We start from the raw sequence: 14,702 nt of genomic DNA, 5'->3' as shown, positions 1-14,702 counted from the left end.
ATTACTAGTGATAGTTTTACGGAAGACCTAGTTTGGTTTTCTGTGAGAGCGATTCTCACAATATTTTCATGACATATGTAATCAGTGCATGAGAAATGAACATCAATCTACAAATTAATCATTTTTATGGAATCAGGAAGTTTTAGACAGGTTTGATTTGAGTTGAATTGATTTTGAGTTTAACGTCCCATTCAGCAGCGAGGCTATATGAGACGTGGACCCACTGATCAACGTAGAATCCGAACCAACTAAGCTTCTGCCGGGAATCGAACCCGGGTCTCCCACGCCATAAGCGCGTACGCTAACCGCTTAATCACGAAGGAGTTCAGGTTAAATTTGAATAATTACGAAAAGTCACACACTTCCGTTCGTTGTTATTCTTATGAATTTGCTTTTGTGATATATATATATATATATTGAAAACAAATATTTTTTCAGTAAGTAAATTTCTCAGAACATTATGCTACAGCAACTACAAATAGTCCAACACCCACTGTAAAAAAATCCTACACTTTGTGTATGCATAAACTAAGACGACTTTTGATAACTTCTTTTATTTATAGTCCAGGGAATTTTCCCATTCTTAAAATTCCTTCTCACCGGGAATATTCCCATTTCCCAGCACTAATTTCACTCCTCTATAGCCCTTCAAATTTTGTCGTGAAGTCGTTCTTTAGTATCCTCCAACCATCTGAAAAAGCAAAGTAAAAGAAAAGAATTAGATACGAAGTGCATAGTAGGCCTACAAAATATTTATATCTCTTAAAATAATAAGGACCCAAATGAACTAAGGATTCATCTACAATATGCAATCTAGATTTTCTTGATTGCGACGTTCGCAATCTTTTAATCAAATGATTAAATGCCAACTTACAAACATGCATTCGGTATTACAGTATTTTTATAATACTTATATCTTTTAAAGTCATAAGAACCCAAATGAACTAAGGATTCATCTACAATATGCAATCTAGATTTTCTTGATTGCGACCTCCGCAATCTTTAAATCAAATGATTAAATGCCAACTTACAAACATGCATTCGGTATTACAGTATTTTTATAATACTTATATCTTTTAAAGTCAGAAGAACCCAAATGAACTAAGGATTCATCTACAATATGCAATCTAGATTTGCTTGATTGCGACCTCCGAAATCTTTAAATCAAATGATTAAATGCCAACTTACAAACATGCATTCGGTATTACAGTATTTTTATGATACCATAATTTTATCATCTGTTCCTACTTAAGAAATTAATATTTGAATTATTAATTTAAATAACATTAGCTTACTAATACAAAAAATAATAATTTGTTTGTTGCCTAGTTCCATGTTTCTGAACCACCGTCTCGCGAATACATGTCAGATCTGTCGCGAGATATTCCGCAAAAAAGAAATAAAATATCTTTATAAGAAAATAAAAAAATATTGCCAGTCGATTTTGGTTCAAATTTGTATTCCAATTTTAGAGCTGGAATGTTTGCTTTTAACGGTGTTCATTTCTCTTCGGAAAGAAACACTGGACACAGAAAAGTAATTTTGTTTCTCATAGTCGTTCCATAATAAAAACAGAATGCACGTATTTTTATGTGTTTGCTTTTTTGCATCTCGGGAAAAAATACATGCACTGGTGTCGCGATAGTTTGAAACGTACTTTTGTGTGCCCCAAAGGAAACAAGTTTGAGAAACGCTGCCCTAATGCAACAGAATATTAATAAACGAGAAGCAAAACAAATGAATAACAGCAATCTGCAATACAAACTATCACAGTGATCATGCTGTTACATATAATCAAAATAAATTTGGTTTCAAATATTAAAACTGTATAGGCCCTATTAATACTGTAACTCTAATGCCTGTATATTAATAATTATAGTCAGATTGAAAAGTTTTTAGGCACTTTCAGGAAACTGACGTAACATTTCCCTACAAGCTGTAATGGTTTGACAAATTCTTGAGCAGTTAGAGGCAACATTTATTCGTTTCCGCAATTCAAAAACTCAGAAAGAAAAGAGGAAACGGACGGGTAAAATGACATTTCTTAGGATAAAATGGCACATTATATCGTTTTTGCCTAACGATAGGTATGTCGTTTTACCCTTCAACAACATTTGATCAAGCAGAAACAGCAAACAACCATGGTCTTCGTTTTCCCATAATACTGAATAATTCATAATATTTCAGTGGAAATAACAAGAAAACTATTGTATTTAGCTCAAAAATACACTTGAATTAAATTGTAGAAGACAATTAAAAAATAAAATTAAAAAGTTTGGCTGTTCTAGCTCTTTGGTTACAGAGATAGAGTGAATAATAGAAACGGTTAAAATTTCAGCTTTCCCCTCTTCCCCTCCCCACCGAGAAAGTGTGTTTTTCTGGCATCCGTCATTTTTGTGATAAGTAATGGGTATATATTCAAACAGAAAATAGGTAGACGGTTAGCTGAGATGGGTAGAATTAACTGCTTGCTTACAGTATCATCTATTGTCGCGCTAAATGACTCATTCTGACTCCAGACAAAACTTTTCTCTTTTTGCTATTGTGTACAATGTGGTTTCTGAAAATTCGGCATTTTGTTGATTGTGTTTATGTACGTATTACGCTGTTGTGGGAACAAAATCGCGTGTGTCTGTGTATGCATAAGTATATGCATATGTGTTAATACATCAAAATGGAACAAGTTACAGCCAGCACCTCTTTTAAGCGTAAGAGTGGTCAAGTGTTTAAGAGCAAAGCAGGGGTGGCTTTAGGATTTTAATATAGGATAGGCCCGCTTCCTCGCTAATAGATACATAGACACATTTGATTGATGACAGTAGGAAATTACTTTTACAATAGTGGTTCACGCTGTTTGTTAAATAATTATCTACCACTAATATAAATAGTGAAAAAATATTTACTCTTCATTGTATCTTTTAGCGTTTATATATTTTTAAAAATTCTCGGGTAGAGCGTGCCTAGCCGGCCTACCCGCTAAAACCGGCACTGGAGCAAAGAAAGGGATATTCTCATGGAAGTGTTTAATTATTTGAAGCAGATCTATTCACCATTCATCATCCTAAATATGAAAAATATAAGACTGACGTATGGGCTAAGGAACTAGGACACACTGTTATCCAATTACTCCCTTATCACTGTCAGCCAAACCCATTGAACTCGTGTACTCTCAAGTAGAACACTACGTTGAAGCAAATAAAGCTTCAAGCACAAAGACGTTGAAAATTTAATTCATGAAGCGTTTGAGCGTATAACGGCAGAAAATTGGCAGAACTACGTCAGGCATGTGACAAACATCGAAAGTGACATGTGGAAAGCAGATGAGCTGCAAAATGTTGAGCCGTTGATTATTCATTTGGGTGAAGACTCCTCTGAAGAAAAATCGCCTGAAATCTTCAATGATGATGATGATGATGATGATGATATGGAAGGAATTGGTCCTTTGGAGTGCGATTGATTCGAAGTGGTCAGTTTATTATTATTACTTTTTAATCGTTGTGGTGGTGAATATTTTTTACTGCGCGAGTTGGCAATATTATTCTGCAGTATAATAGATGTACAATCTGTTCTGCATTTGTTTTTAATGCTCAACTTGCATCGTTGTTGGGACCAATAGTACATTCTTAAGTCTGGATAATCTTTACGTGGATAGGAATGGGGTAATAATCAATGAAGCATATTTTTGGAAAATATATCTATTCAATGAAATTATGACATTCCAGAATATCACTGTTTCAATATATAAGAATCGTATGTATTACGTTTGGATATAACCAGATTGGGAACGTGCTTTCATGTGTTCTGACGTCACGACAACTATTTAATTCCATGTTATATATCGTTTAGGTTCATAATCAATGGAGAAAAATGATATCACTATGATTTTACATTGAACATTCTTAAATATTGTGCAATAATCTAATTGGTCCTCAATATCATCATTATATTAGTCTTTTCTAAATTGGTTGATGAAAAATACAAGATTCAAATTTCCATTTCTAAATCCTACACCAGTGAATTCTGTTATTCTGACTATGAGTGAATTTATCCGTGCTTGTTCTTTGTTTTAACACTGTGAATTTTAAAATTCAATTGAACGACTTATTTTTAAAATTCAACGGAACGAATTTGAGGTAATTCCTATTCTATTTACGAGATACTTTTATTGCAACGTAGTATATGTATCATTGTGTCGGAATGTCGAATTTTGGGATTTTATCCTCAGACAAATTTACAATATATTCTATTCTATATATATTCAAAATAAAAATAAAAACGTTACACTAAGATCTTCCGTAACGACTTTTTGTAGGTACATAAGTGCTATTAATTCTACCACCTGTAAGAATTTGCTGATTCGTTTATAAATATTATCTAAAACTTAAATAGGGGCGACGAATTCCTGTTCATTCAATGGGTTACTGAATATACTGAATAATCTACGTTTCAGAATATTAACAATCAACCACTTTAATTTTGAACATATTCAGAGTAATGACATTTTAGAATTTATTACACGAGGATTTTAAGAAACGAAATTGTGTACACACGTGTCGCAAAATCATTCTGAATTTGGATGCTCGTTTATAATTATCTCCAACTCAAACAGGGACGATAATCCTGTTCAATTGGTTCCTTCCAAATTTAATCCAAAATATACTCTTTAGAATATTAACACTAAACTAAGCCAAGGCTCAGTGGTAGAGCGTTCACCTTTGGTGAATGGGGTTTCTGGTTTAATTCCAGCCCGCGACACATGAACTTTGTAGTGAACGTTTCCGTTTTCCCAATGTTCTCCCGTTTCTTCCCACTTTATTCCTTCCACCATATAATTCATTTCTCATCATCACCGTCTCCTTTAGAGTAGCCGGCCTAACCATGGGACGTAGAACAAAAATATTTAAATTTTTCAACCACCTGAATGCTAAACACACTGAGTATAAACAGTATTTACGTATTTATTACACGGAGTAGTAATCGCGTGACTTGAGGCCATTTTTTCCGCCCCCTGGAGCGTGACGCCCGCGCCGCCGCCATAATTTTGCGCCCCGGGCGCCGGCGCCCTATTTTGGGGTTACGCGGCCCGGGGTCAATGACCTAGCGCCCGCCGTCGCCGCCAAAATTTTGCGCCACGGGCGCCCGGCGCCCTATTTTGGGGTTATGTGGCCCGGGGTCAATGACCTAGGGGTACATAGGACCACCCCTTTTAGATTTTGGTAGGAGTACCATGGCAAACCCCCTAAATTTTGGCAGGGGTACCTAGGACCATTCCCCTTAAATTTTGGAAATTGCCAAATTTAAAAGTTTGGTGTGTAGCCTAGGACCATAGTATGTACCTCTATCAGTATTGGGTGTCTATGTCGTTCCCTTTCATGGGTAAAAATTGCCAAAAATTCAAATTTCGGGGGTTTTTGACCTAATTTATCCCCTTTGATGAGGTATTATTACCCTATATAGTTATATGGGCGTATACAGGGGTCCATTACCTTTCATAACATATGGGTATATTAATGCACCCCTTGAAAAATTTGTTAGTGGTACCTTGGCCCACCCCTTAAATTTTAGAAATTGACCAATTTAAACATTGGATATTATAGTACAAAACCCTAATATGTATCATGATAAATTTGGGCGGTCCACCTCGTTTCATTTTAGGGGTACAAAATTGCCAAAATATAAACGTAAGCAATACGTTATACCACGTGTTTGGTCGATTTTATCCCCTTTGATGAGGTGTTATTATCCTATACAGTTATATGGTCATGTATAGGAGTCCATTACCTTTCATAAGATATGGGTATATTTGTGCACCCCTTTAAAAATTTGGGAGGAGTACCTTGGCCCACCCCTTAAATTTTGGAAATTGCCCAATTTAAACATTTGGTATTATATTACCGGACCCTAACATGTATTATGATAAATTTGGGTGGTCCACCTCGTTCCCTTTTAGGGGTACAAAATTGTCAAAATATAAACGTAAGCAATACGTTGTACCACGTGTTTGGTCTTTTGACCCAATTTATCCTCTTGGATGAGGCCCTATTACCTTATATAGTTATATGGACGTATACAGGGGTTCATTACCTTTCATAAGATATGGGTATATTTGTGCACTCCTTTAAAAATTTGGGAGGGGTACTTTGGCCCACCCCTTAAATTTTGGAAATTGCCCAATTTAAACATTTGGTATAATAGTATAGGACCCTAATATATATTATGATATCCCTTTTAGGGGCACAAAATTACCAAATTTTACTACAACCACGTATTTGGTATTTTGGCTCCTTTTATCACCTTGGATGAGGTCCTATTATCTTATATAGTTATATGGACGTATACAGATGTCCACTTCCTATTATAAGACATAGGTACATTTGTGCACCCCTTAAAAATTTGGGAGGAGTACCATGGCCAATCTTTTAAATTTTGGAAATTTTCCAGTTTAAGCATATACTACTGGACTCTAATATGTATCATGATAAATTTGGGTGGTTCACATCGTTCCCTTTTAGGGTACAAAATTGCCAAAATATAAACATAAGCAATATGTTGTACCACGTGTTTGGTTTTTTGATCCAATTTATCCTCTTGGATGAGGTCCTATTACCTTATATGGTTTTATGGTCATGTATAGGGGTTTATTCCCTATCATAAGACATAGGTACATTTGTGCACCCCTTGAAATTTTTTGGGAATGGTACCTTGGCCCACCCATTAAGTTTTAGAAATTGCCCAATTTAAACATTTGGTATAATAGTACTGGACCCTAATATATATTACTATAAATTTGGGTGGTCCACCTCGTTACATTTTAGGGGTGATTTTGTTCCGCTTTAGGGGTGAACATGGATACCGTACATGTGGTGCAATCGTCCCGAGTTCGATTCTTGGTGCTAGTTTCAGGAAATGTTGAATTTAACGTCTCCGCAAAACGATGATGATAGGACGAAACATGAGAAAAACATGAACTTACTTGATTGAGGATTGAAGCAGGGACCTCACACATTAGTGACAAACGCAGCTGGGATGATGTGATTTTGGACCTAATTAGTAACTCTCGTTTCCGTTCATGGATTAAATAAAAAGATGACTCTTTGCTTAAATCTGATTAGTTCATTGTTCGAGCGATTTTTAAACGCCAAGCATTTGTTGATCAGTAAGCGCTTCATTGATGGAAACAATGTTGCCAGATTTTGAAAATCTAAACTGCTCCGATTCTTTTTCGAAACGATTCCGCTGAGTGCAAAAATTTTCAAAACTAAAAACTTTTCAAAAAAAATTTCGAACTAAAAATTTTCAAATAAAAAAATTTAAACAAAAATTGCCAAACAAAAATTTTCAAACAAAATTTCAAATAAAATTTTGAAACAAATTTTGAAAATCTAAAATTTTTTAAACTAAAAAAATAAAATCAAACTTTCTGGAACGAAATTTTTTTAAACTTAAAATTTTCAAACTCGAACCGAATTTGAAAACTAAAAAAACTTTTCGAACCAAATTTTCAAACAATTTTTTTTCGAACTCAGAAAGTTTCAAACTTAAAACTTGCAAATCAAAATTTCAAACTAAAAAGTTTTCAATCTAAAATTTTGAACTAAAAAATTCGAACTCAAAGTTCTCACTAAAAATTTTCGAACAGAAAGTTTTAAAATCAAAATTTGAAACTCGTTTCGAATTAAAAATATTTTTGAACTACAATTATCAAACTCAAACTTTTCGAAAATCTTAACAGAGATTGAATGTGATCACTCGTTTCGCGAGCCGTAAGCCGTAACTTTTAGTAATGTAACATAGTTTACGGTTTAAGATTTATATTGTCTTGAGAACGATTGAGTTCGTTTATGTAATGAACCCGTTGGCCAGCCATAGCCTGATTTCACATCGTAGCTCATGAAAGCAATCTTGTTGTAGTTGTGTAGCCGTGACCATTTTTTCTGGACATATAGCCTGTACGATCACCAGGAATGAAATACTACTTAGTTTAGCGACCATTAAGATGTGATTTAATAAATATTAGCCACATTAACACTTGAACTTGTATGAAACGAATAACAGCTTACTGATCAAAGCACAGAACGAAAAAATGCTAAGATGGACAGAATTTCATTCATGTGACGTCAAGCACGGAAGTATTTCCTTACCTCTCACTCCTCTCACTTGAAGGTCAAGGTGCTAATCAGCATTTACCAGGTTGAATGCATTACAATAAAAAAAAATCTTTCCTTAAGCCCATTTGAGATTTAAGTGGCTAAGTCAAGGTTCCATTTTTGGCGTTATTATTACGGGTTTAAGTACACAACCCACAGAAGTACGTTCAAGTCTTATACAGCCTAAGGACATAAACGCTTTCCATCTTATACGTAAAATAGAAACAAATATTTGGTGTTTATAGCTACATTTATGATGATTCGAATTTCTCTTTGAACTGTAGGTCCACGTCCTATACAGCCTCGATATTGTTAAGTCAACATAAAACATTTATGGTTGTTCAGATTTTATCGTTCACGTCTTATGCAGTCTAGGAACACAAGATTTACGTCCTCGGTACTGTCAAGAGAACAAAAAAACACTCGTGGTAATTCAGAGAAATGAAATTAAATCTTTGAGTTTTACGTCTTACAGCTATGTTAACTAGGCTAAAGAAGACGATGATGATGAGAAATAAATGTAATGATGGATTAAATATAGTGGGGAGAACCCTGAGAAAACTCACGCACACGGCTTTTTGTTCACTACAAAGCAACTTGGCGTTAGCTAAGATCGAACCAGCGACCTTACACACCTCTGTCATTGAGTTATCACGACGTAAAACAGATAATGATACACTTAACATGAAACAAGCAAGGTCACTGAGTTGAGGAAGATCATTTTGCAGGCCTCAGCTTTTTCTCGAGGAGCAAATACCACAACAATAATTTAAAAACCATTCATGAAAAAGACTGTTGTTTAGACTAACATCACGCACACACACACACACGACACACACGACACACACACAAACAGACAATGTTGTTTATTACAGTACATACTGATTACATTTTTTAAATACAAATATATTACTTATGTTGATTTCAATGAAAATGTAATTAAGTTTTAGCAGTAGGCACAGACTGTTCGTGCAATACTTTTATCGTATAAAAACTTCACTTAAAATAGTGAACGTCAGCAGAATCAAACTAGAATCCTTTTCACATTAGATGCACTTGTTCACTTTTATGAAATTGTTTTCCAGCCGGAATCGATCTTCTTGTGAATGTTATTTAATACAAATCACTCGTATTACAGCACCATGGTACAAAACAATATGAGATCAAAACGATAAATCGTTCATTTCTTTTACACAAGGAAAGCCGTAACAGGTTTTTTTCTTTCTTTCTTCATTTACAATCTTATGAGGGAAGCTCTTCCACCATAGTAAATTGAATTCAATGTAGCATCATTCACTACTGGCACGATCTTTCATCAAATAAGTGACTGATAATCCTATAAGAACGACGGGAAGCACTCTAAAGGAATCGAACTGAAAACCTCTTGCACCAGAAAAATTGGATTCAATGCAACATTATAGCATCACTAGGTAACACGGTAATCACTATTGCAGTAAATGACAAGTTCAATGTTACAAACACAGGACTGATATCTTAGTAACTAAGCAACAGTAACACAATTTAAAGAGAGAGAATGCAATATGACAGAGCTGAATGATGTTATAAAGAAAAACTGCAAATTCTGCATTCTTCATCTATGACAAAAAAATTATGATACTGAAGTAATGAAATTCATTTCGTTACGAAACTTGTGCAAGAAGCCGCTCCTCTCTTTCATCATCTTCGCCTTCGCATGTTATTTTTTTTAATGCAATTTCAATATGACAGAAGCTGACTTAATATTTTAAAGTGTTTGGCAATGTAAATGGAAAATTGATTCATTGCTTTTAACAACTAAGCAGACGTTGATTTTGAGGTCCGAGTTCCCAGCTCATAAGATATGAATCGCTGTGTTAAACGAAATATGTCCTTTTCTTAAAGTTCTAATCGATCCGGGGTTCGACTCCAGGTAAGGAAACACACATTTTCGTTTGTTTTATCGCAGGATGTCTTAACATTTGATGGTTCAGATTTCATCTTATTTCACGTCTTAATGGTCGCTAAACTAAGTAGTATTTCATTCCTGGTGATCGTACAGGCTATATGTCCAGAAAAAATGGTCACGGCTACACAACTACAACAAGATTGCTTTCATGAGCTACGATGTGAAATCAGGCTATGGCTGGCCAACGGGTTCATTACATAAACGAACTCAATCGTTCTCAAGACAATATAAATCTTAAACCGTAAACTATGTTACATTACTAAAAGTTACGGCTTACGGCTCGCGAAACGAGTGATCACTTTCAATCTCTGTTAAGATTTTCAAAATGTTTGAGTTTGATAATTGTAGTTCAAAAATATTTTTAATTCGAAACTTGAGTTTCAAATTTTGATTTTAAAACTTTCTGAGTTCGAAAATTTTTAGTGAGAACTTTGAGTTCGAATTTTTTAGTTCAAAATTTTAGATTGAAAACTTTTTAGTTTGAAATTTTGATTTGCAAGTTTTAAGTTTGAAACTTTCTGAGTTCGAAAGAAAATTGTTTGAAAATTTGGTTCGAAAAGTTTTTTTTAGTTTTCAAATTCGGTTCGAGTTTGACAATTTTAAGTTTAAAAAAATTTCGTTCCAGAAAGTTTGATTTTATTTTTTAGTTTAAAAAATTTTAGATTTTCAAAATTTGTTTCAAAATTTTATTTGAAATTTTGTTTGAAAATTTTTGTTTGACAATTTTTGTTTAAATTTTTTTATTTGAAAATTTTTAGTTCGAAAATTTTTTTTGAAAAGTTTTTAGTTTTGAAAATTCTTGCACTCAGCGGAACCGTTTCGAAAAAGAATCGGAGCAGTTTAGATTTTCAAAATCTGGCAACATTGTTTCCATCAATGAAGCGCTTACTGATCAACAAATGCTTGGCGTTTAAAAATCGCTCGAACAATGTACTAATCAGATTTAAGCAAAGAATCATCTTTTTATTTAATCCATGAACGGAAACGAGATTTACTAATTAGGTCCAAAATCACATCATCCCAGCCGCGTTTGTCACTAATGTGTGAGGTCCCTGCTTCAATCCTCAATCAAGTAAGTTCATGTTTTTCTCATGTTTCGTCCTATCATCATCGTTATGCGGAGACGTTAAATTCAACATTTCCTGAAACTAGCACCAAGAATCGAACTCGGGACGATTGCACAACATGTACGGTATCCATGTCACCCCTAAAGCGGAACAAAATCACCCCTAAAAGGGAACGAGGTGGACCACCCAAATTTATAGTAATATATATTAGCGTCCAGTACTATTATACCAAATGTTTAAATTGGGCAATTTCTAAAACTTAATGGGTGGGCCAAGGTACCATTCCCAAAAAATTACAAGGGGTGCACAAATGTACCTATGTCTTATGATAGGGAATAAACCCCTATACATGACCATAAAACCATATAAGGTAATAGGACCTCATCCAAGAGGATAAATTGGATCAAAAAACCAAACACGTGGTACAACATATTGCTTATGTTTATATTTTGGCAATTTTGTACCCTAAAAGGGAACGATGTGAACCACCCAAATTTATCATGATACATATTAGAGTCCAGTAGTATATGCTTAAACTGGAAAATTTCCAAAATTTAAAAGATTGGCCATGGTACTCCTCCCAAATTTTTAAAGGGGTGCACAAATGTACCTATGTCTTATAATAGGAAATGGACATCTGTATACGTCCATATAACTATATAAGGTAATAGGACCTCATCCAAGGTGATAAAATGAGCCAAAATACCAAATACGTGGTTGTAGTAAAATTTGGTAATTTTGTGCCCCTAAAAGGGATATCATAATATATATTAGGGTCCAGTACTATTATACCAAATGTTTAAATTGGGCAATTTCCAAAATTTAAGGGGTGGGCCAAGGTACTCCTCCCAAATTTTTAAAGGGGTGCACAAATGTACCTATGTCTTATAATAGGAAATGGACATCTGTATACGTCCATATAACTATATTAGGTAATTAGACCTCATCCAAGTGAATAAATTAGGTCAAAAACGAAACACGTGGTTGTACTAAAATTTGGCAATTTCGTGCCCTTGAAAGGGAACGAGATGGACCACCCAAATTTATAGTAATATACATATATATATATATATATATATATATATATATATATATATATATATATATATATATATATATATATATATATATATATTAGGGTCTTATACTATTATACCAAATGTTTAAATTGGGCAATTTCCAAAATTTAAGGGGTGGGCCAAAGTACCCCTCCCAAATTTTTAAAGGAGTGCACAAATATATCCATATCTTATGAAAGGTAATGAACACCTGTATACGTCCATATAACTATATAAGGTAATAGGGCCTCATCCAAGAGGATAAATTGGGCCAAAAGACCAAACACGTGGTACAACGTATTGCTTACGTTTATATTTTTGACAATTTTGTACCCCTAAAAGGGAACGAGGTGGACCACCCAAATTTATCATAATACATGCTAGGGTCCGGTAATATAATACCAAATGTTTAAATTGGGCAATTTCCAAAATTTAAGGGGTGGGCCAAGGTACCACTCCCAAATTTTTAAAGGAGTGCACAAATATACCCATATCTTATGAAAGGTAATGGACTCCTATACATGACCATATAACTGTATAGGATAATAACACCTCATCAAAGGGGATAAAATCGACCAAACACGTGGTATAACGTATTGCTTACGTTTATAATTTGGCAATTTTGTACCCCTAGAATGAAACGAGGTGGACCGCCCAAATTTATCATGATACATATTAGGGTCCTGTACTATAATATCCAATGTTTAAATTGGTCAATTTCCAAAATTTAAGGGGTGGGCCAAGGTACCACTAACAAATTTTTCAAGGGGTGCATTAATATACCCATATGTTATGAAAGGTAATGGACCCCTGTATACGCCCATATAACTATATAGGGTAATAATACCTCATCAAAGGGGATAAATTAGGTCAAAAATCCCCGAAATTTGAATTTTTGGCAATTTTTTACCCATGAAAGGGAACGACATAGACACCCAATACTGATAGAGGTACATACTATGGTCCTAGGCTACCACACCAAATTTTTAAATTTGGCAATTTCCAAAATTTAAGGGGAATGGTCCTAGGTACCCCTGCCAAAATTTAGGGGGTGGGCCATGGTACTCCTACCAAAATCTAAAATGGGTGGTCCTATGTACCCCTAGGTCATTGACCCCGAGCCACGTAACCCAAAAAATGGGCGCCGGGCACCCGGGGCGAAAAATTTTGGCGGCGGCGGGCGCCCCTAGGTCATTGACCCCGGGCCACGTAACCCCAAAATAGGGCGCCAGCGCCCGGGGCGCAAAATTATGGCGGCGGGCGCCACGATCCAGAGGGCGGAAAAAATGGCCTCAAGTCACGCGATTACTACTCACGGATATATCCCGAAACAACTATATACACACGTAGATGTCTTAAAGACTTCCGTCCTTGAAAAATTTGGAGATTCATTTGTAAGCATTATCTCCAACTCAAACAGGGCAAAGGATTGCTGTTCATTCTATGCGGTTACGAAATTATTCTTTTATCTGTGAATAAGAATTTAAAGATTTAAGCAGTTAAATATGTTTAGAATAACAAAATCCGTGTTCGTTACACTAAGATCTGCCGAAACGACTTTGCGTACACACGTCAGAGTCACAAAGCCTTCCACCCGTAAGAATTTGGAGATTTGTTTCTAATATTATCTCCAACTCAAACAGGGGCAGAGGATCGCTGTTCATTCTATGCGGTTTTGAATTTATTCTTTGCATCTATGGTTCAGAATTTTAAGATTTAAGCATTTTAATATGTTTAGAATAACAAAATCCGTGTTCGTTACACTAAGATCTGCCGAAACGACTTTGCGTACACACGTCAGAGTCACAAAGCCTTCCACCCGTAAGAATTTGGAGATTTGTTTATAAATATTATCTCCAACTCAAACAGGGGCAAAGGATCGCTGTTCATTCTATGCGGTTTTGAATTTATTCTTTGCATGTATGGTTCAGAATTTTAAGATTTAAGCATTTTAATATGTTTAGAATAACAAAATCCGTGTTCGTTACACTAAGATCTGCCGAAACGACTTTGCGTACACACGTCAGAGTCACAAAGCCTTCCACCCGTAAGAATTTGGAGATTTGTTTATAAATATTATCTCCAACTCAAACAGGGGCAAAGGATCGTTGTTCATTCTATGCGGTTTTGAATTTATTCTTTGCATCTATGGTTCAGAATTTTAAGATTTAAGCATTTTAATATGTTTAGAATAACAAAATCCGTGTTCGTTACACTAAGATCTGCCGAAACGACTTTGCGTACACACGTCAGAGTCACAAAGCCTTCCACCCGTAAGAATTTGGAGATTTGTTTATAAATATTATCTCCAACTCAAACAGGGGCAAAGGATCGCTGTTCATTCTATGCGGTTTTGAATTTATTCTTTGCATCTATGGTTCAGAATTTTAAGATTTAAGCATTTTAATATGTTTAGAATAACAAAATCCGTGTTCGTTACACTAAGATCTGCCGAAACGACTTTGCGTACACACGTCAGAGTCAC

The sequence above is a fragment of the Thermobia domestica genome, chromosome 7 (assembly GCF_964235325.1).
Source record: "Thermobia domestica chromosome 7, izTheDome1.hap1.1, whole genome shotgun sequence".
Lineage (NCBI taxonomy): Eukaryota > Metazoa > Arthropoda > Insecta > Zygentoma > Lepismatidae > Thermobia > Thermobia domestica.
The sequence above is the reverse complement of the archived record's forward strand: the minus strand, read 5'-3'. Positions refer to the sequence as shown.